The sequence below is a fragment of the Bufo bufo genome, chromosome 4 (genome assembly GCF_905171765.1).
Source record: "Bufo bufo chromosome 4, aBufBuf1.1, whole genome shotgun sequence".
Lineage (NCBI taxonomy): Eukaryota > Metazoa > Chordata > Amphibia > Anura > Bufonidae > Bufo > Bufo bufo.
This window is the reverse complement of record NC_053392.1, coordinates 9,727,649-9,751,548: the sequence shown is the minus strand read 5'-3', so window position 1 is coordinate 9,751,548 and position 23,900 is coordinate 9,727,649. Positions and strand designations below refer to the sequence as shown.

The following is a 23,900-nucleotide window of genomic DNA, read 5'->3' as shown; positions in this document are numbered from 1 at the left end:
TCTGTTAGATTTCCCACCTGTCTGCTGTATTGTTCTGAATTGTTACAGATGACAAATCAGGGGGAAGATGTGACTGATATTAAAGTGGAGGATGAAGAAGAGCGGATGACGGCCGATCCCCCGTGTAAGAGTGAGGTGGAGGAGGACATTCCAGTCCATGTGACCACAGGTATGGAATCATGAATGGAGAAAGTGAATTGGGAGGTTTCTTCAGGTGAGGCTCAACCTTTAGAGCTGCAGAAAAGTACCACTCCGGGCAGTGACCCCTGTGTTATGTACAGGAGCGGAGGGAGTTGTGGCTGCACATAGACATCTTCTCCGAGCTCTTCTCTCCATCCACTCATGCTCCAGGCTGAACACTCGGTTTAGCATCAGGTTTGAAGGGAACCGGCTAGGACTAACGGCTGCACTAATGGCCGGGATCTGAAAAACCCTTTTTAACCACTTAAGCTCCACACTCCACGCTGATGGGGCTCCAGATCTTACTGCAGGACTACAGCTGTCAGTTTCTTCCGGCCATTCCAATAAGAATGAACCATGTGCTAGTGCTCATTCATGACCTGCTGCTTCATCAGAACAGTGGAAATCATTCTCTGGATGAGTGGGGGGCCCAGGGGTCACTTCAACCACTAAAGTACTGCTGTGGTGTTAAGTCCACAGGAATGTTATATTTTTGCATTCAGACGGCCATAACCTTATTTTTCCACTGATGTAGCCGTACGAAGGCTCCGGACAAATGATTGACAGTTTTCACAGACAGCTTGTGATTGATATTGATTAACATATAATGATGTCTTCAGGCGGTAATGGAGAAAAAAGCTCTTCATTCTGTGGGTCGGTATGATGAGGGCGATACCAGCAATGTCTGGTTTTGACTTATGCTATTTATGCACAATAACAGAAAAAGAATCTATGAAGCTGCCATCCAAATGGTGTGACGTGGTCATCTTTCTGTCGATGCCGCCATATTTTACTTGTTCTTTACAGAACCAGAGGCGCTTTTCTCTGGTTTAATTTTGGGACGTACATAGGACTTATGGTTTAAAGAGGTCTTCTGAAAACATCACATTGGGGGGGGGGGGGGGTTAAATCCTGGCACCCCCGCCCATCAGGTGTTTGAAGAAGCTGAGGCACTTACTGGAGATCTCACAGCTTACCAAGCACAGCGCCGTACATTATATCCTGGAGAATGAAGAGAACCGGTCAGTTTTATCTCATAGAGAACGCTGTAAAAACAAAACCCATAAAACTATATAAATGTGGTATCTCTGTAATCGTACTGACCCGGAGAATGAAGAGAACAGGTCAGTTTTATCTCATAGGGAACACTGTAAAAACAAAACCCATAAAACTATATAAATGTGGTATCACTGTAATCGTACTGACCCGGAGAATGAAGAGAACAGGTCAGTTTTATCTCATAGGGAAAGCTGTAAAAACAAAACCCATAAAACTATATTAATGTGGTATCACTGTAATCATACTGACCCGGAGAATGAAGGGAACAGGTCAGTTTTATCTCATAGGAAACATGATAAAAACAAAACCCAATAAATGACCAATGTGGTATCACTGTACGTCTACTTTCACATCTGCGTTTTTGCTGTCCAGTTTTAGGATCTGGCAGGGGATCTCAAAACCACAGCAAAACGCTTCTGTTATAATAATACGACTGGGTGCATCCATTCAGAACGGATTCGGTTGTATTATACCGGAAAAAAAAGAATCCGGCACCATTGACTTACATAGATTTGGTGCTGGATCTCCTTCAGTTTCCCATGCTGCACGCTTGCAGCAACTTTGTGTCCGGCGTGGGAACGCAATAAACCGGAACGGGATGCATTTTGGTGCACTGCATTCCGGTTTGTTTAGTTGTGTCCCCATTGACAATACAGGGAGTGCAGAATTATTAGGCAAGTTGTATTTTTGAGGATTAATTTTATTATTGAACAAGAACCATGCTCTAAATGAACCAAAAAAACTCATTAATATCAAAGCTGAATATTTTTGGAAGTAGTTTTTAGTTTGTTCTTAGTTTTAGCTATTTTAGGGGGATATCTGTGTGTGTAGGTGACTATTACTGTGCATAATTATTACGCAACTTAACAAAAAACAAATATATACCCATTTAAATTATTTATTTTTACCAGTGAAACCAATATAACATCTCAACATTCACAAATATACATTTCTGACATTCAAAAACAAAACAAAAACAAATCAGTGACCAATATAGCCACCTTTCTTTGCAAGGACACTCAAAAGCCTGCCATCCATGGATTCTGTCAGTGTTTTGATCTGTTCACCATCAACATTGCGTGCAGCAGCAACCACAGCCTCCCAGACACTGTTCAGAGAGGTGTACTGTTTTCCCTCCTTGTAAATCTCACATTTGACGATGGACCACAGGTTCTCAATGGGGTTCAGATCAGGTGAACAAGGAGGCCATGTCATTAGATTTTCTTCTTTTATACCCTTTCTTGCCAGCCACGCTGTGGAGTACTTGGACGCGTGCGATGGAGCATTGTCCTGCATGAAAATCATGTTTTTCTTGAAGGATGCAGACTTCTTCCTGTACCACTGCTTGAAGAAGGTGTCTTCCAGAAACTGGCAGTAGGACTGGGAGTTGAGCTTGACTCCATCCTCAACCCGAAAAGGCCCCACAAGCTCATCTTTGATGATACCAGCCCAAACCAGTACTCCACCTCCACCTTGCTGGCGTCTGAGTCGGACTGGAGCTCTCTGCCCTTTACCAATCCAGCCATGGGCCCATCAAGACTCACTCTCATTTCATCAGTCCATAAAACCTTAAAAAAATCAGTCTTGAGATATTTCTTGGCCCAGTCTTGACGTTTTAGCTTGTGTGTCTTGTTCAGTGGTGGTCATCTTTCAGCCTTTCTTACCTTGGCCATGTCTCTGAGTATTGCACACCTTGTGCTTTTGGGCACGCCAGTGATGTTGCAGCTCTGAAATATGGCCAAACTGGTGGCAAGTGGCATCTTGTCAGCTGCACGCTTGACTTTTCTCAGTTCATGGGCAGTTATTTTGCGCCTTGGTTTTTCCACACGCTTCTTGCGACCCTGTTGACTATTTTGAATGAAACGCTTGATTGTTCGATGATCACGCTTCAGAAGCTTTGCAATTTTAAGAGTGCTGCATCCCTCTGCAAGATATCTCACTATTTTTGACTTTTCTGAGCCTGTCAAGTCCTTCTTTTGACCCATTTTGCCAAAGGAAAGGAAGTTGCCTAATAATTATGTACACCTGATATAGGGTGTTGATGTCATTAGACCACACCCCTTCTCATTACAGAGATGCACATCACCTAATATGCTTAATTGGTAGTAGGCTTTCGAGCCTATACAGCTTGGAGTAAGACAACATGCATAAAGAGGATGATGTGGTCAAAATACTCATTTGCCTAATAATTCTGTACAGGGTGTAAATGGAGACAAAACTGAAGCGTTGTGCTGCGGTTTTGAAACCCTGTGACGGTTCTCAAGACTGGATAGCACAACGTAGATGTGAAGTAGCCTAAGGGTACTTTCACATTTGCGTTGTGAGGATCCGGCAGGCAGTTACATCGCAGGAACTGCCTGCCGGATCCGGAAATCCGTATGCAAACGGATATAATTTGTAGACGGATGCGGATCCGTCTGACAAATGCATTGAAATTCCGGATCCATCTCTCCGGATCATGTTTTTATATTTTTCGCATTTTTAAAGGTCTGCACATGCGCAGACCGGAAAACCAGATCCGGTTTTCCGGAACACTTGGTACTGGATCCAGCATTAATACATTTCAATGGGAATTAATGCCGACATGCTGCGGTATTTTCTACAGCCAAATACCCTAAAGGGACTGAACTGAAGACATCCTGATGCATTCTGAATGGATTGCTTTTCATTCAGAATGCATTAGAATAAAACTGAAGTGTTTTTTTCCGATATTGAGCCCCTGTGACGGAACTCAATACTGGAAAAGAATAACGCTAGTGTGAAAGTACCCTAATTATTATAATTTATTATTGAAGCGCCATTCATTCCAAAGCGCTGTACATATGATAAGCGGTGCACATACATAATACAGACAACTGCACTTCTCATAAACAAGACGAGTTACAGACTGGTACAGAAGGGGAGAGGGCCCTGCCCGCGAGGGCTTACAATCTACATGGTATGGGAGAAAAACACAGTAGGTGCGGGTGAAGTTGGCATGACAGTATAGAGGCAGCAGGGTCACTGGTTGTAGGCTTGTCTGAAGAGGTGGGTTTATACTGACCCGGAGAATGAAAGAAACAGGTCATCGTATGCAACATTAAAAAGTGCCCTTAGAAAATTTTATTTGTCCTAGAAAAATATAAGCCCTCATACGGCTATGTGAATGGAAAAGTAAAAAGGTTATGGCTATGGGAAGGCAGGGAGTGGAAAATTAAAATGCAAAAACAGAAAATTGTAGGATGCTGAAAGGGTTATTCTGCACTAATAGTTTAGCGTGCTGAGCTATTTTGTCTGGCTTATGGTATCTGCACACAGATTTTCATGTGGTTTTGCTGTTTATATTAACAACCATTTAAGTCCATGGTTAAAACCCCTCTACAGAAGGTGCAGAATTGCATAAACAATTGACATGCTGCCACACGGAAGAAAAATATCAAGGTGTCCATGATATTTGTCAGATCTCCTTCACTTTGCTGGTCCTGTATTACGCTGTGGTTTTTCCGCATGAAATCCTCGCAGAATAAGCTTGTAATCCACATGGTGTGCAGCCACCCTTAACGAAGTCTGCGACAGAGGCTTCCGATGGAGATTTCAACAAAGATGTGATTGAAGCCTTAAGGGCTTATTATACAGAGCGATTATTGAGTGAGTTCTCATATAATTGTTTATATGTTGCATGTAATAGCGTGCAGCAATCAGATGGCAAACGATAAATTGTTTCTCTTCCAAATTTTCGTCTGCCCGACTGAAGGTTATCATTAGTTGCCAACAAGTCTCCGTGTCTAATCAGAAATCTGCCAGTCCTTAGCAGTGGGAATGCTGTAGTGGAAAACAATGGCATTCACGAGAGAATATTTTGTTTGCAATTTATTGGTTAATAACAGTATTGTTCCTGATCGATCCACTTCTGGCTTTCGCTTGAAAAACTGTGTCAAAAATTAAACTGTGTATAAAATACTTAAATAAAAACGATAAAGTTTGTTTCTAGCCCAATAGGAACATTATAAATCGGTCTGTTTTTCTAGCTTTAAAGGGGTTTTCCCATCTGGGATATTTATGGCATATCCAAAAGATGGTGCCATAAATGTCAGATAGGTGCAGGTGACCCGCTGCTATCTCCAGAACGGGGCTCCGTTTCACCCAGCTGGGAATGGAGAAGTGGATGCTGCTCTCTCCTTTCAATTTAATAGCAGTTCCAAAAATAGTTTAGTCCGAGCACTTGGCTGTTTTCAGGAGTTCTATTGATGTAAATGGAGAGAGCTGCTTATGCAAGATCACCTCTCCATTCTTGGTCGGACACGACAGAGCGTTTGGGATATAAGAGTGGGTCCCAGAAGTGGGAGTAGCAGCTACTGGACATGAATGGCATATCCTGTAAAAATCACAGATAGGAAAACCCCTTAAACAAGAAATCATTAAATCTAATTTTAATCCTAACAGAAAATCCCAGTAAGAAGTCTAATGGAAACGTGATGTTATCACAAGATTATAAAGTAGAAGATGAAAATATCGAACAGCGCTCTTCAGAAGACTTCATTACCTGTAATGTACATTCAGGACTTCACAGTACAGATCTATCATATAACCCCCCTAATCATGAGGAACCTGCTCCTGCCCAATCACAGATTGTTACAAGTACCGGGCAGAAAGGGGGAGGGAAATCTTTTACAAGTAAATCAAATCTTGTTACACACAAGAGAATTCACACAGGGGAGAAGCCATATTCATGTTCACTGTGTGGTAAATGTTTTTCAGATAAATCAAGTCTTATTACCCATGAACGAATTCACAAAGGAGAGAAACCGTATTCATGTTCAGTATGTGGAAAATGCTTTACAGAGAAATCAAATCTTATTACACATGAGAGAATTCACACAGGAGAGAAGCCATATTCATGTTCACAATGTGGGAAGTGCTTTACACGTAAATCAAACATTGTTAAACATGAGAGAATTCACACAGGAGATAAACCATTTTCATGTTCAGAATGTGGGAAATGTTTTATCACCAAAGAAAATCTTAAGGATCACCATAGAATTCACACAGGAGAGAGACCATATTCATGCTCACTATGTGGAAAATGTTTTACAGATAAATTTAGTCTTATTACACATGACAGAATTCACACAGGAGAGAAGCCATATTCATGTTCAGAATGTGGAAAATGTTTTTCAAATAAATCAAGTCTTAATACACATAAGAGAATTCACACAGGAGAGAAGCACTATTCATGTTCAGAATGTGGGAAATGTTTTACAAAAAAATCACATCTTGTTAACCATGAGAGAATTCACACAGGAGATAAACCATTTCCATGTTCCCAATGTGGGAAATGTTTTGTCACCAAAGCCAGTCTTAAGGATCACCAGAGAATTCACACAGGAGAGAAGCCATATTCATGTTCAGAATGTGGAAAATGTTTTTCATATAAATCAAATCTTATTACACATGAGAGAGTTCACACAGGAGAGAAGCCCTATAAATGTTCACAATGTGGGAAGTGCTTTACAGCTAAATCAAGCATTGTTAAACATGAGAGAATTCACACAGGAGATAAACCATTTTCATGTTCAGAATGTGGGAAATGTTTTACAAACAAATCAAATCTAATTAAACATGAGAGAATTCACACAGGAGAGAAACCCTAGTCATGTTCAGAATGTGGGAAATGTTTTACAAACAAATAATATGTTGTTACACATGAGAGAATTCACACAGGAGAGAAGCCCTTTTCATGTTCAGAATGTGGAAAATGTTTTGTCACCAAAACTAATCTTAAGGATCACCAGAGAATTCACACAGGGGAGAAGCCGTATTCATGTTCAGAATGTGGCAAATGTTTTACCAATAAATCAATCCTTGTTGCTCATGAAAGAAGCCACTCAGGAGAGAAGACGTGATGTTCTACATGAGAAGTAAAAAAAATGTCTTACTGTGGAGGGAAGTGGCAGATATGTGTATATATAGTTGAAAAATGGGGCAGCACTACTTAAGCAATGCAATCCGGATGCCTATGTTGAACCCTTGATCACGGGTGTATTTATACACTGAAGAAATCCAGGAAACTCCTGTATATGTGCCTTTATTCACACATGTCACAGCAGCGACGTTTCGGACCTCTCACAGAACCTTCCTTAAGCCAAGTGAATTACAAAGTGCGGAGTGCAAAAATTTATACACAACATGAATAATTAATTACAAATCAATAAACCTTAAAAGTGCATGTCTTGTTGATAAATCCCTCATTTAGAGTGTTATCCTCCTGGAATATAGTGCATATAACCATGATTAAACACCAAAGTAATATCAACCATATTCTTCTTGTGTCATAATTCCATAATATAGTGTTATTGTGTCCATAATACATTAATGCACATAATTCATGTGTACATATATAAAGCGCATAGTGCTCACAAGTAAAGTTATTAAAAATCGCTTGGCCACAAAATACATTGAAGGAGTATCATGGTCATACCAGAAGCTGAGCAATAGTCTGTGCGCTACACGACGGGCACATGTGAGACGCGCTGAGACCTTAGCGCCTTCTTCCCTTCATTGCGCCGCCATCACATGTCCATCAACAGCGAGCGCCATCTTTATAGTGGGCAAACTACTGGGCAAATAAATTAACACACATATATATACAGTGGGATGCGAAAGTTTGGGCAACCTTGTTAATCGTCATGATTTTCCTGTATAAATCGTTGGTTGTTACCATAAAAAATGTCAGTTAAATATATCATATAGGAGACACACACAGTGATATTTGAGAAGTGAAATAAAGTTTATTGGATTTACAGAAAGTGTGCTATAATTGTTTAAACAAAATTAGGCAGGTGCATAAATTTGGGCACTGTTGTCATTTTATTGATTCCAAAACCTTTAGAACTAATAATTGGAACTCAAATTGGCTTGGTAAGCTCAGTGACCCCTGACCTATATACACAGGTGAATCCAATTATGAGAAAGAGTATTTAAGGGGGTCAATTGTAAGTTTCCTTCCTCTTTTAATTTTCTCTGAAGAGTAGCAGCATGGGGGTCTCAAAACAACTCTCAAATGACCCGAAGACAAAGATTGTTCACCATCATGGTTTAGGGGAAGGATACAGAAAGCTGTCTCAGAGATTTCAGCTCCTGTCTCCACAGTTAGGAACATATTGAGGAAATGGAAGACCACAGGCTCAGTTTAAGTTAAGGCTCGAAGTGGCAGACCAAGAAAAATCTCGGATAGACAGAAGCGACGAATGGTGAGAACAGTCAGAGTCAATCCACAGACCAGCACCAAAGACCTACAACATCATCTTGCTGCAGATGGAGTCACTGTGCATCGTTCAACCATTCGGCGCACTTCACACAAGGAGATGCTGTATGCGAGAGTGATGCAGAGGAAGCCTTTTCTCCGCCCACAGCACAAAAAGTGCCGCTTGAGGTGGGCTAAAGCACATTTGGACAAGCCTGCTTCATTTTGGAATAAGGTGCTGTGGACTGATGAAACTAAAATTGAGTTATTTGGCCTAAACAAGGGGCGTTATGCATGGAGGAAAAAGAGCACAGCATTCCAAGAAAAACACCTGCTCCCTACAGAAAAATATGGTGGTGGTTCCATCATGCTGTGGGGCTGTGTGGCCAGTGCAGGGACTGGGAATCTTGTCAAAGTTGAGGGACGCATGGATTCCACTCAGTATCAGCAGATTCTGGAGACCAATGTCTAGGAATCAGTGACAAAGCTGAAGCTGCGCCGGGGCTGGATCTTTCAACAAGACAACGACCCTAAACACTGCTCAAAATCCACTAAGGCATTTATGAGGAGGAACAAGTACAACGTTCTGGAATGGCCATCTCAGTCCCCAGACCTGAATAGAATTAAAAAATCTGTGGTGTGACTTAAAGAGAGCTGTCCATGCTCGGAAGCCATCAAACCTGAATGAACTAAAGATGTTTTGTAAAGAGGAATGGTCCGAAATACCTTCAACCAGAATCCAGACTCTCATTGGAACCTACAGGAAGCGTTTAGAGGCTGTAATTTCTGCAAAAGGAGGATCTACTAAATATTGATTTCATTTCTTTTTTGTGGTGCCCAAATTTATGCACCTGCCTAATTTTGTTTAAACAATTATAGCACACTTTCTGTAAATCCAATAAACTTCATTTCACTTCTCAAATATCACTGTGTGTGTCTCCTATATGATATATTTAACTGACATTTTTTATCGTAACAACCAACGATTTATACAGGAAAATCATGACGATTAACAAGGTTGCCCAAACTTTCGCATCCCACTGTGTATATATATATATATATACACTGCTCAAAAAATAAAGGGAACACAAAAATAACACATCCTAGATCTGAATTAATTAAATATTTTTCTGAAATACTTTGTTCTTTACATAGTTGAATGTGCTGACAACAAAATCACACAAAAATAAAAAAAATTGAAATCAAATTTTTTAACCCATGGAGGTCTGGATTTGGAGTCACACTCAAAATTAAAGTGGAAAAACACACTACAGGCTGATCCAACTTTGATGTAATGTCCTTAAAACAAGTCAAAATGAGGCTCAGTAGTGTGTGTGGCCTCCACGTGCCTGTATGACCTCCCTACAACGCCTGTGCATGCTCCTGATGAGGTGGCGGACGGTCTCCTGAGGGATCTCCTCCCAGACCTGGACTAAAGCATCTGCCAACTCCTGGACAGTCTGTGGTGCAACGTGACGTTGGTGGATAGAGTGAGACATGATGTCCCAGATGTGCTCAATTGGATTCAGGTCTGGGGAACGGGCGGGCCAGTCCATTGCATCAATGCCTTTGTCTTGCAGGAACTGCTGACACACTCCAGCCACATGAGGTCTAGCATTGTCTTGCATTAGGAGGAACCCAGGGCCAACCGCACCAGCATATGGTCTCACAAGGGGTCTGAGGATCTCATCTCGGTACCTAATGGCAGTCAGGCTACCTCTGGCGAGCACATGGAGGGCTGTGCAGCCCTGCAAAGAAATGCCACCCCACACCATTAATGACCCAATGCCAAACCGGTCATGCTGGAGGATGTTGCAGGCAGCAGAACGTTCTCCACGGCGTCTCCAGACTCTGTCACATCTGTCACATGTGCTCAGTGTGAACCTGCTTTCATTTGTGAAGAGCACAGGGCGCCAGTGGCGAATTTGCCAATCTTGGTGTTCTCTGGCAAATGCCAAACGTCCTGCACGGTGTTGGGCTGTAAGCACAACCCCCACCTGTTGACGTCGGGCCCTCATATCACCCTCATGGAGTCTGTTTCTGACCGTTTGAGCAGACACATGCACATTTGTGGCCTGCTGGAGGTCATTTTGCAGGGCTCTGGCAGTGCTCCTCCTGTTTCTCCTTGCACAAAGGCGGAGGTAGCGGTCCTGCTGCTGGGTTGTTGCCCTCCTACGGCCTCCTCCACGTCTCCTGATGTACTGGCCTGTCTCCTGGTAGTGCCTCCATGCTCTGGACACTACGCTGACAGACACAGCAAACCTTCTTGCCACAGCTCGCATTGATGTGCCATCCTGGATAAGCTGCACTACCTGAGCCACTTGTGTGGGTTGTAGACTCCGTCTCATGCTACCACTAGAGTGAAAGCACCGCCAGCATTCAAAAGTGACCAAAACATCAGCCAGGAAGCATAGGAGCTGAGAAGTGGTCTGTGGTCACCACCTGCAGAATCACTCCTTTATTGGGGGTGTCTTGCTAATTGCCTATAATTTCCACCTGTTGTCTATCCCATTTGCACAACAGCATGTGAAATTGATTGTCACTCAGTGTTAATTCCTAAGTGGACAGTTTGATTTCACAGAAGCGTGATTGACTTGGAGTTACATTGTGTTGTTTAAGTGTTCCCTTTATTTTTTTTGAGCAGTGTATATTGTTTGGGCCTTGATGCTGAACAAACCGACTCTCTGTGGATCTGAAGGTCTTAGTTTTTTCCACATACGTAAGAACTGCTCTTCTAACATCCAGAGTGTGCAGAGTCTCTTGCTCCATGTCCTGAGGATTAAGATATAGAACAGGTAGAGCAATTTCCTTGTTAAGGTTGGCACTGGATGCCACCTTCGGAATAAAACCTGACATTGTACGAAGTACCAGAGAGTCCCTTTGATCTTTTAGATAAGGCTCTTTGTAAGATAATGCATGTAGCTCACTAATTCTCCTGGCTGAGGTGAGCTACTAAAAAGAAAGTTTTTAGAGAGAGACAGTGTATTTGGGCCTCTTGCAAAAGTTCAAATGGAGGTTTGGTCAATGCTGTAACCACTACAGATAAATCCCAGGATTAGTGGCGTCGCTAGGGGGGGGGCGAGGGGGGGCAATCGCCCCCCCTATGTTGTCCTTTGCCCCCCCGGTTGCCCCCCCGCTGAATACTAATGAGCGCTTCCATTATGGAAGCGCTCATTAGAACCGAGAGACCAGGAAGTGGTGAACGCTCTGTACTCACCACTTCCTGGTCCTCGGCTGTCGGCTGTGCAGGGCTGCGCACAGCGTGAGGGCGTTCTGTGACCTCACGCTGTGCGCGCCAGTTAAGAGCACAGAGTCGACTGATTAGAGGCAGGCGGCGTCCAGGAGCAGGAGAGGTAAGTGTTTTTTTATTTTATAAACTATGTGGCTGCTGGGGGCATAAGGGGGCTAATGATGAGGCATGGGGGCTAATGGAGAGGCATAAGGGGGCTAATGATGAGGCATGGGGGCTAATGGAGAGGCATATGGGGGCTAATGATGAGGCATATGGGGGCTAATGATGAGGCATATGGGGCTAATGGAGAGGCATATGGGGTCTAATGATGAGAGGCATATGGGGGCTAATGGAGAGGCATATTGGGGGCTAATGGAGAGGCATATGGGGGCTAATGGAGAGGCATATGGGGGGCTAATGGAGAGGCATATGGGGGCTAATGGAGAGGCATATGGGGGCTAATGGAGAGGCATATGGGGGCTAATGGAGAGGCATAAGGGGGCTAATGATGAGGCATGGGGGCTAATGGAGAGGCATACGGGGGCTAATGATGAGGCATGGGGGCTAATGGAGAGGCATAAGGGGCTAATGATGAGGCATAAGGGGGCTAATGATGAGGCATGGGGGCTAATGGAGAGGCATATGGGGGCTAATGATGAGGCATGGGGGCTAATGGAGAGGCATAAGGGGGCTAATGATGAGGCATGGGGGCTAATGGAGAGGCATATGGGGGCTAATGATGAGGCATATGGGGGCTAATGATGAGAGGCATATGGGGGCTAATGGAGAGGCATATTGGGGGCTAATGGAGAGGCATATGGGGGCTAATGGAGAGGCATATTGGGGGCTAATGGAGAGGCATATGGGGGCTAATGGAGAGGCATATGGGGGGCTAATGGAGAAGCATATGGGGGCTAATGGAGAGGCATATGGGGGCTAATGGAGAGGCATAAGGGGGCTAATGGAGAGGCATAAGGGGGCTAATGATGAGGCATGGGGGCTAATGGAGAGGTATATGGGGGCTAATGGAGAGGCATAAGGGGGCTAATGATGAGGCATGGGGGCTAATGGAGAGGCATAAGGGGGCTAATGATGAGGCATGGGGGCTAATGGAGAGGCATATGGGGGCTAATGGAGAGGCATATGGGGGCTAATGATGAGGCATATGGGGCTAATGGAGAGGCATATGGGGGCTAATGATGAGAGGCATATGGGGGCTAATGGAGAGGCATATTGGGGGCTAATGGAGAGGCATATGGGGGCTAATGGAGAGGCATATGGGGCTAATGGAGAGGCATATGGGGGCTAATGATGAGAGGCATTTGGGGCTAATGATGAGGCATATGGGGCTAATGGAGAGGCATATGGGGGCTAATGATGAGAGGCATTTGGGGCTAATGATGAGGCATATGGGGGCTAATGGAGAGGCATAAGGGGGCTAATGATGAGGCATGGGGGCTAATGGAGAGGCATAAGGGGGCTAATGATGAGGCATGGGGGCTAATGGAGAGGCATAAGGGGGCTAATGATGAGGCATGGGGGCTAATGGAGAGGCATAAGGGGGCTAATGATGAGGCATGGGGGCTAATGGAGAGGCATATGGGGGCTAATGATGAGGCATGGGGGCTAATGGAGAGGCATAAGGGGGCTAATGATGAGGCATGGGGGCTAATGGAGAGGCATATGGGGGCTAATGATGAGGCATATGGGGGCTAATGATGAGAGGCATATGGGGGCTAATGGAGAGGCATATTGGGGGCTAATGGAGAGGCATATGGGGGCTAATGGAGAGGCATATTGGGGGCTAATGGAGAGGCATATGGGGGCTAATGGAGAGGCATATGGGGGGCTAATGGAGAGGCATATGGGGGCTAATAGAGAGGCATAAGGGGGCTAATGGAGAGGCATAAGGGGGCTAATGATGAGGCATGGGGGCTAATGGAGAGGTATATGGGGGCTAATGGAGAGGCATAAGGGGGCTAATGATGAGGCATGGGGGCTAATGGAGAGGCATAAGGGGGCTAATGATGAGGCATGGGGGCTAATGGAGAGGCATATGGGGGCTAATGGAGAGGCATATGGGGGCTAATGATGAGGCATATGGGGCTAATGGAGAGGCATATTGGGGGCTAATGGAGAGGCATATGGGGGCTAATGGAGAGGCATATGGGGGCTAATGGAGAGGCATATGGGGGCTAATGATGAGAGGCATTTGGGGCTAATGATGAGGCATATGGGGGCTAATGATTAGAGGCATATGGGGGCTAATGATTAGAGGCATATGGGGGCTAATGATTAGAGGCATATGGGGGCTAATGGAGAGGCATATTGGGGGCTAATGGAGAGGCATATGGGGGCTAATGATGAGAGGCAGCATATGGGGGCTAATGAGAGGCATAATAACAGTGTCATCCACAGATGCCCCCATAACAGTGTGTCTTCCACAGATCCACCATAACAGTACGCCTGCGCACTGACGAGAGACAGAAAGAAGGGGAAAGAATCCGCGGAAGCAAGCGGAGGACGGCTCAGCAGACGACTGAATAGCTTCTTTTGTAAGTAAATAGTTTTATTATAAATGTATCCCTGCATACCGCAATTCTCTCATATTTTGTAATCTTATTTATATATACTTATTTTGTTTTTGCCCCCCCATTTTTGACTGTGGTATCTTTGTGCCCCCCCTATATATTATTCCTAGAGTCGCCACTGCCCAGGATGGTAGAGGAGGTTGGACTGTAGGATTTAGGATGTTCAGGGCTCTGAAGAAAGATCTAATTAGACTGTGATTAGAGAATCTTCCTTGCAGCTGTGCATTAATAGCGGTAAAATGTACCTTCAAGGTGTTTAGTTTGAGACCTTTTTTTACACCATCCTGTAAAAACTGAAGGACACTGTTGATAGAGTTGAGCGAACCCGAACTGTAAAGTTCGGATTCGTACCGAACTTTAGGGTTTTCGGCATCCGAACATTTACATAAAAGTTCGGGTTCGGTGTTCGGCGATTTTTATGGCGCTTTTTGAAAGGCTGCATAGCAGCCAATCAACAAGCGTCATACTACTTGCCCCAAAAGGCCATCACAGCCATGCCTACTATTGGCATGGCTGTGATTAGCCAACTGCAGCATGTGACCCAGTCTCTATTTAAGCTGGAGTCACGTAGCGCTGCCTGTCACTCTGCTCGGATTAGTGTAGGGAGAGGCTGCAGCTGCTGTGAGGGAGAGATCAGGGCGAAATCTTATGAAGATTCAGAACTGCTTCTTTACTCAGCGATCTACAGCAAATGTGTTTTGTGGGTGCAGTGCACAATTTTTTTAAGCCTGCCCTGAGCCAACTACTACTGAAAACAAACTTTTTTTCCTTCAGTTAGTCAATATCAATACATAATCGGCAGCCATTTTATGCAACGATAGTGCACCAACACAGGCTATCTGCAAGTCCAGAAATACAGCTTTTTGTTTACTGGGGTGAAAAAAAACCATCTGTTTCATATAGTGCACATCTGGGATTAGACGTGCATAAGTGAGTGTCACATTTAGGCCAGAAATACGGCTTTGTGCTTACTGGGGTGAAAAAAGCATCTAATATACTGCACATCTGGGATTACACGTGCATAAGTTACTGTGAAATTTAGGCCACAAATACCGCTGTCATATAGAGTTAAACATTTTTTTTTTTTAGTGCAATACCCTATATCAGGGTTTTTATTGGCGGTTAATTATTTTTTAACAGACTTAACCACTTTTTACTTTGCTTTGTGAACGCTAACTATGAGGCTAACATCTAATAAGGTACGCGGTCATGGTTGTGGTGGTGGTGTTAATGGAGCCTCTGGTGCAGGGAGAGGACGTGGCCGTTCTGCCACAGCTACACGTCCTACTGAACCTACTACCTCAGGTCCCAGTAGCCGCCAGTATCTACAGCGATATTTGGTCGGGCCTAATGCCGTTCTAAGGATGGTAAGGCCTGAGCAAGTACAGGCGCTAGTCAATTGGGTGGCCAACATTATCTCCCACCCAGTCTTCTGCAGAAAGCGCACAGGTGGCGCCTGAAACCCATGCCCATCAGTCTGTCACATCACCCCCGTGCATATCGGGGAACCTGTCTGAGCCTCAAGTCATGCAACAGTCTCTTATGCTGTTTGAAGACTCTGCTGGCAGGTTTCCCAAGGGCATCCACCTAGTACTTCCCCAGGGGTGGAAGACATAGAATGCACTGACGCACAACCACTTATGTTTCCTGATGAGGACATGAGAATACCACCTCAGCATGTCTCTGATGACTAAACACAGGTGCCAACTGCTGCATCTTTCTGCAGTGTGCAGACCGAAAAGGAGGTCAGGGAGGAAGACTGGGTGGAAGACGATGCAGGGGATGATGAGATCCTAGACCCCACATGGAATGAAGGTCGTGCAACTGACTTTCAGAGTTCGGAGGAAGAGGCAGTGGTGAGACCGAGCCAACAGCTAAGCAAAAGCGGGAGCAGGGTGCAAAAGCAGAGCAGCCGTCACCAAAACAGTTTGCCTGCTACTGGCCACTGTCACCAGGGACCGAGCACACCAAAGACAGCTTCAAGGAGTTCCCTGGCATGGCACTTCTTCACACAATGTGCTGACGACAAGACCCGAGTGGTTTGCACGCTGTGCCATCAGAGCCTGAAGCGAGGCATTAACGTTCTGAACCTTAGCACAACCTGCATGACCAGGCATCTACATGCGAGACACGGGCTGCAGTGGAGAAAAGCACCTTCAAAACCAAGAAAGGGCTCAGGCCCCTCCTGCTCCCTCTTCTGCTGCTGCCTCTGCCTCTTCCTCCGCCTCTGGAGGAACGTTGGCACCTGCCGCCCAGCAAACAGAGGATGTGCCACCAACAACACCACCTCCGTCACCAAGCATCTCCACCATGTCACGCGGCAGCGTTCAGCTCTCCATCTCACAAACCTTTGATAGAAACCGTAAATTCTCACCTAGCCACCCTCGATCCCTGGCCCTGAATGCCAGCATTTCTAAACTACTGGCCTTTGAAATGCTGTCATTCAGGCTGGTGGAGATGGACAGCTTCAAACAGCTCATGTCGCTTGCTGTCCCACAGTACGTCGTTCCCAGCCGCCACTACTTCTCCAGGAGAGCCGTGCCCTCCCTGCACAACCAAGTATCGGATAAAATCAAGTGTGCACTGTGCAACGCCATCTGTGGCAAGGTCCACCTAACCACAGATACGTGGACCAGTAAGCACGGCCAGGGACGCTATATCTCCCTAACTGCACACTGGGTAAATGTAGTGGCGGCTGGGCCCCAGGCGGAGAGCTGTTTGGCGCACGTTCTTCCACCTCCAAGGATCGCAGGGCATCATTCTTTGCCTCCTGTTGCCTCCTCTTCCTACTCGGCTTCCTCCTCCTCTTCTACCACCTCCTTATCCGGTCAGCGACAGACCTTCATCACCAACTTCAGCACAGCCCGGTGTAAACGTCAGCAGGCCGTTCTGAAACAGGACAGGCCTCACACCGCGCAGGAGTTGTGGAGGGGTATAGAACAACAGATCGACGAGTGGTTGCTGCCAGTGAGCCTCAAGCCCGGCCTGGGGGTGTGCGATAATGGGCGAAATCTCGTTGCAGCTCTGGGACTAGCCGGTTTGACGCACATTCCTTGCCTGGCGCATGTACTGAATTTGGTGGTGCAGAAATTCATTCACAACTACCCCGACATGTCAGAGCTGCTGCATAAAGTGCGGGCCGTCTGTGTGCACTTCCGGCGTTCTCATCCTGCCGCCGCTCGGCTGTCTGCTCTACAGCGTAACTTCGGCCTTCCCGGTCACCGCCTCATATGCGACGTGCCCACCAGGTGGAACTCCACCTTGCACATGCTGGACAGACTGTGCGAGCAGCAGCAGGCCATAGTGGAGTTTCAGCTGCAGCACGCACGGGTCAGTCGCACTGCGGAACAGCACCACTTCACCACCAATGACTGGGCTTCCATGCGAGACCTGTGTGCCCTGTTGCGCTGTTTCGAGTACTCTACCAACATGGCCAGTGGCGATGACACCGTTATCAGCGTTACAATACCATATGTCTCCTTGAGAAAACACTTAGGGCGATGATGGAAGAGGATGTGGCCCAGGACGAGGAGGAAGAGGGGTCATCTCTAACACTTTCAGGCCAGTCTTTTAGAAGTGGCTCAGAAAGAGGATTTTTGTAACAGCAGAGGCCAGGTACAAATTTGGCCAGCCAGGGCCCAATACTGGAGGAGGAGGAGGAGGCTGGGGATGAAGCATGTTCACAGCGGGGTGGCATCCAACGCAGCTCGGGCCCATCACTGGTGCGTGGCTGGGGGGATACGGAGGACGCAGACGATACGCCTCCCACAGAGGACAGCTTGTCCTTACCTCTGGGCAGCCTGGCACACGTGAGCGACTACATGCTGCAGTGCCTGCGTAACGACTGCAGAGTTGCCCACATTTTAACGTGTGCTGACTACTGGGTCGCCACCCTGCTGGATCCCCGTTACAAAAACAATGTGCCTTCCTTAATTCCCTCACTGTAGCGTGATCAGAAGATGCGCGACAACAGGCGCACGCTGGTAGACCCGCTCCTGAGAGCATTCCCGACTGATGCCGGGGGACAAGTGGAAGCACAAGGCGAAGGCAGGGGAGGAGGAAGAGGTCGCCAACGCAGCTGTGTTAGCGCCAGCACCTCAGAAGGCAGGGTTAGCATGGCCGACATGTGGAAAAGCTTTGTCACCTCGCCGCAACAACCGGCCCCAACTGCTGATATGAAGCGTGTTAGCAGGAGGCAGCATTTGAACAACATGGTGGAACAGTACCTGTGCACGCGACTACACGTACTGACTGATGGTTCTGCCCCATTCAACTTCTGGGTCTCCAAATTGTCCACATGGCCTGAGCTTGCCCTGTATGCCTTGGAGGTGCTGGCCTGCCCTGCAGCCAGTGTACTCTCTGAACGTGTATTTAGCATGGCAGGAGGCGTCATTACAGACAGACGCAGCCGCCTGTCCACAGCCAACGTGGACAAGCTTACGTTCATTAAAACGAACCAGGCTTGGATCCCTGAGGACTTGTCTGTACCTTGTGCAGAATAGACAGTTCTTACAGCCTCAACCATCCATCCTTGTACTCAAGTGCACTTATTCCTTTTTTTTTTTTTATATGTCCCAATATTTTGGGGGATACCCCTATGTAAAATTGCAAAATAACACACATCTGTGTTGGCTACCTATTCCTCCTTCGCTGCCGCTTCCACCTAGACCGCCACGTGAGCCTACATGGCCGCTTCCACCCATTCACCGCCTCCTCAACCTCTTCCTCCTACATCATTCCTAATTTTTATTTTTTTAAGGTCTTTTATGTTTTTTTTAAATCATTTCCCTATCCACTTTTGTTTGCAGAGCATTTGCCATGCTCTTAATCACATTTTTTTTTCCTTTTGCAGCTCTCTAGCTCTTTCCATTACATTTTTACAGCCATTTTATTGCTGAAAAGTTCGGGTCCCCATTGACTTCAATGGGGTTCAAGTTCGGGTCAAGTTCAGGTCTCAAACCCGAATTTTTTTTTCAAGTTCGGCTGAACCTGCCGAACCCGAATATCCAGGTGTCCGCTCAACTCTAACTGTTGATAATGAAAAAACAAGAGAACGAAGCTCATAGTACCAAAAGTAAAAATATATGCTTTATTGTAACATAGAAAACATAGAACATAGAATGTGTCGGCAGATAAGAACCATTTGGCCCATCTAGTCTGCCCAATATACTGAATATAACATAATTAAAAAGTATATATATTGATAAAGAAACAAGTAAATAATATGCCATAAATTTTTTTTTATGGGAGCAGAGAAAGAGCGCCACCCTGGGATAGCACACAGGTCAATTGTAAAACATATATATATATATATATATATATATATATATATGGGTCAATGAAAAATACGTGGTACAATGACCAGCCAATGACCAGAGAGCAATGTAATTACCTTAAAACACAGGTGAGTCAACAGTCAAAAATAAGTGAACCGGCACGGCAGTGAAAAAAGGGGGTTTGTTTTGCTGGTGCAATACAAGAACGTAAAAAACAAACCACAGTAAGGACAGGTGGGGTATATGACCTGAGTTGGATGCTGGGTAGGTAGTAAAGGAGCAGAGACTCACCTAAAAAAGACTGTGTGCTATGTCACCCAGGATGGCGCTAACCCAACGCGCGTTTCGGCGTGCCTTCGTCAGGGGGTCAAACTGTTGATAGTTTATGTGTCTGTTGAATTGACCGAGCACCAGTTTTTATACATTTTCCAAACTCTGTTGTAAACTTTTACTGTATTAGGCTTTTTAGCTGATAAGATTGTATAGATCACCTCTGTGGAGAGGCCTAAGTTGAGTAGTTTTTGCCGCTCAGCTTCCAGGCCGTAAGATGTAATGTTTGCGGAAAGGTTTGGCAGTAACGGTAGTTTCCACAATCTGCCCCCTGAGAGGGTCATGGCTAGAGAGAACCAAGCTCTGCGAGGCCAAAATGGAAGAACTGCTATAACTTCCGCCTGGTCCTGGATCGTCTTTTTCAGCACTTTCATTCTCATCATGAATGGGGGGAAAACATAGACCAGCTCTTGTTTCCAGCTGATGGAGAGACCATCTATTCCCACCGACTGGTGAGATTGGTAGAGGGCACAGAACCTTTTTACCTTGGCATTGGGTTGTGTTGCCATAGCATCCATGGTCGGCTGACCCATCTGCTTCACCACTTGTTTGAAAACCTTGGTGTTCAGACTTCACTCGCCCGGGTGGAGTTTCCCTCTGCTGAGGCAATCTGCCATTATGTTGAGAGTCCCTTTGATGTGTATGGCTGATATGCCTGCCGTATGAGTCTCTGCCCAATTCATCAATTGCCTGCACTCTGCCATTAAATGGAGACTCCTGGTACCGCCTTGTTTGACGGTTGTCAGATTGTCTGACTGGACTTGAATGTGACAACTTCTTAGGTGATCTTGGAAATGTAAGAGAGCCAGTTTGACAGCTCTTATTTCCTTCATATTGGATGACATTGGCATGTCCTTTGGATTCCATCTCTTTTGAATTCACATGTCCTCTACATGGGCACCCCAACCCTAAGAGGAGGCATCCGTGGTGAGGATCTTCTGCACTTGAGGAATCAGACTCTTCCCACTGGTTAGGCAAGATGGCATGAGCCACCACTTTAGATCTTGTCGAATGGCTGGAGAAATGAGTATAGCTTTGTCCAGAGTGTTTTGTGACCTGTTACATACTGACAAGATATTGTTTTGTAGTGACCTGATATGAGCTTTGGCCCAAGGAACAATGTCTATTGATGAGGTCAAGAGACCCAAAATTCTCATGGCATTCCTGACAGACATCTTTGGATGAGTAAAGAGAAGAGACATTTCCTGGATAATCTTTTGTATCCTTGGTGTGGACAATCTAATGTTCATCTTGCAAGAATCTATCACAAAAACCAAAACAGTTATTGTTTGAGTCGGCTCCAGGTGGGGCTTTTTGTGATTTATCAGGAACCCGTGCTGTTGTATTAGAGAAGTGGCTGCTTGCAGGTCTTTCCTCAGCTGATCTCTGGAGGATGCTCTTATTAGCCAGTCGTCTAGATATGGAACTACTGATATTCCTCTCAGTCTGAGGGCTGCTGACAGGACTACTGTAATCTTTGTAAACACACGAGGTGCCGATGATATCCAAAAGGGGAGACATGTAAACTGGAGGTGTCTTGTCCCTTTGGGTGAACACAATGCTACTCTCAGATACTTCTGATGCTTGGGGAGTATAGGTACATGTAGGTTGGCGTCCATCAGGTCTATCGTTGCTAGGTAGTCTTCTTTTTGTAGGAGGTCTATTACTGTCCGGATCGTCTTCATCTTGAACTTCCGTTTCACAAGGTATTTGTTGAGAAAGCTCAGATCTATGACTAATCTACATTTGTTTCCTGGCTTTGGAACAGCAAATACTTTTGAGTAGACTCCTTTTCCTTACCCTCAACCTTTTTTAGGCCCCACCGCAAGGGAACACCTATGCACTAAGGGACCGCCAACAACCTCAACAACAAAACAAGAAATAAATGCAACCCTGTCCGACACCCTGATTATTAACCTATCGGGGATAACCTTGTCTTCAGATGAAATGTCCATTCTGAGAAAAGGATTGACCTTTGTTCCAACTACGCGCTTTAACTGCTTTGATTGGATCAAAGACATGAACCTTTTCACCAGAAAACTTAGTTGGCACAAGATTATTGCAACATCAGATAAAAAAATATATTTGGAATTAGGCATAGATAGAGAAGATCTAGAGAGTCTAGACAATCTTACATACTTACTAGATGAGAATGAACGACCGATAGGACAAGGTCCTTTTACCTCGTTGAGGAATAAAAGCGTAAAAATGGCACCCAAAACACTTAATGATGCCAACATTGATATCTTTCTCAGATCGGTTACACGTGATCTGGAGAAAATTGGACACACTAGCCCCAATAAAAACTATACTCACTCTGAAATGACAGCGTTACAGAGTCTCAGCAAAAATAATAATAAAATAATCATAGTGAAACCCTCAGACAAAGGGGGGAATATTGTGATCCTCTCTCTTCAACAATATAGAGATATGTGTCGAACTCTTCTGTCAGACACCAACAGTTATGAAGTTTTAAGGGTGGACCCCACTACGACCTATCTTGCTGAATTATCTCAAATCATACAGGGGGGCCTTTTAAATAAATGTATAGATCGTAAAGAACTTGAATTCCTGCTACCTACCAATCCAAAAATAGCAACTTTTTACGGACTCCCAAAAGTCCATAAGGGGATTGTCCCATTAAAAGGACGTCCCATAGTCTCAGGAATCGATAGCCTCACCCAACATGTGGGGACCTATATTGATCATATCCTTCGCCCTTTCGTCTCCTCTCTACCTTCCTATCTTCGCGACACGACTGATCTACTTAAAAGACTAGAGGGCATCACCATGGAACCAGATAGTTGGTTTGCCTGCAGGGGGCACTATGGAGTGCACTATGTATACTGCAGTGGGCACTATGGAGGGCACTATGTATACTGCAGGGGGCACGATGTATACTGCAGGGGGCACTATGTAGTGCACTATGTATACTGCAGGGGGCACTATGGAGTGCACTATGTATACTGCAGGGGGCACTATGTATACTGCAGGGGGCACTATGTATACTGCAGGGGGCACTATGTATACTGCAGGGGGCACTATGGAGGGCACTATGTATACTGCTGGGGGCACTATGTATACTGCAGGGGGCACTATGTATACTGCAGGGGGCACTATGTATACAGCAGGGGGCACAATGTATAAATACTGCAGGGGGCACTATGTATACTGCAGGGGGCACTATGTATACTGCAGGGGGCACTATGTATACTGCAGGAAGCACGATGTATACTGCACGGGGCACTATGTATACTGCACGGGGCACTATGTATACTGCAGGGGGCACTATGTATACTGCAGGGGGCACTATGTATACTGCAGGGGGCACTATGGGGAGCACTATGTATACTGCAGGGGGCACTATGTAAAATGCAGGGGGCACTATGTATACTGCAGGAGGCACTATGTATCCTGCAGGGGGCACTATGTATACTGCAGGGGGCACTATGTATACTGCTGGGGGCACTATGTATACAGCAGGGGGCACTATGGGGGCACTATGTATACTGCAGGGGGCACTATGTATACTGCAGGGGGCACTATGGAGGGCACTATGTATACTGCAGGGGGCACTATGGAGGGCACTATGTATACTGCAGGGGGCACTATGTATACTGCAGGGGGCACTGTGTATACTGCAGGGGGCACTGTGTATACTGCAGGGAGTACTATGTATACTGCAGGGGGCACTACGTATACTGCAGGGGGCACTATGTATACTGCAGGGGGCACTATGTATACTGCAGGGGGCACTATGTATACTGCAGGGGGCACTATGTATACTGCAGGGGGCACTATACAGGGAGTGCAGAATTATTAGGCAAGTTGTATTTTTGAGGATTAATTTTATTATTGAACAACAACCATGTTCTCAATGAACCCAAAAACTCATTAATATCAAAGCTGAATATTTTTGGAATTAGTTTTTAGTTTGTTTTTAGTTTTAGCTATTTTAGGGGGATATCTGTGTGTGCAGGTGACTATTACTGTGCATAATTATTAGGTAA

General features: G+C 45.5%; 1 protein-coding gene across 24 annotated transcripts in view; it reads left to right on the top strand.

Annotated features, from left to right (window-relative positions):
* Positions 1 to 23,900, top strand: part of LOC120998305 (gastrula zinc finger protein XlCGF26.1-like) — a 4,064,644-nt gene that overhangs the window by 1,794,754 nt on the left and 2,245,990 nt on the right. The gene's annotated exons all lie outside the window — the stretch shown is intronic.